Source organism: Crocuta crocuta, unplaced genomic scaffold (assembly GCF_008692635.1).
Source record: "Crocuta crocuta isolate KB4526 unplaced genomic scaffold, BGI_CrCroc_1.0 scaffold488, whole genome shotgun sequence".
NCBI lineage: Eukaryota > Metazoa > Chordata > Mammalia > Carnivora > Hyaenidae > Crocuta > Crocuta crocuta.
Window position 1 is genome coordinate 702,512 of NW_027530995.1, and position 595 is coordinate 703,106.

General features: G+C 46.2%; 1 protein-coding gene across 1 annotated transcript in view; it reads left to right on the forward strand.

Moving 5' to 3' along the window:
• Positions 1 to 595, forward strand: part of SMS (spermine synthase) — a 63,231-nt gene that overhangs the window by 4,012 nt on the left and 58,624 nt on the right. The gene's annotated exons all lie outside the window — the stretch shown is intronic.

Sequence of the window (595 nt, forward strand, 5' to 3'; positions counted from 1 at the left end):
AGTTTTGTGGGTTTTTTTGTTTTTTTTTGTTTGTTTTTTTTGTTTTTGTTTTTTTAAGAGAGGAAGTGATTTCTCCACAGCTGCACACAGAGGGTAGGGAGGCAGAGTGTCTCTAAGGGTCTCAAGTGAACTGCTGAAAACAGAAAAAATAAAGCAGTAAAACAAAATGCTACTGGCTATNNTTCCCCTCTTCAGAGAGTCTTTTTCCATTTTCTTTAATTTTTTTTTTATTTCAGAAAGAGAGGGAGAGAGAGAGAGCACATGCATGTGTGCACGAGTGGGGGAGGGGGCAAAGGGAGAGAGGACAGAATCCCGAGCAGGCTCCACCCCATGCTCAGTGTGGAGCCTGACACAGGCCTTGATCCCATGACCCTGGGATCATGACCTGAGCCGAAATCAAGAGTTGGGACATTCAACTGACTGAGCCACCCCGGCACCCTGAGTCTTTTTCCACTTTCGACTTCCTTCTTCCCACTAGGTGGTTACTGCTACAGAGCTGGCCAGCCAGTGTGACTCTGAGTTTCTAAAAGCTCTGTTGTGGACGTCCAAGTTGGCCTGACTGCAAAGAAGCAGGTGGGCTCATGTGAAATCAAGT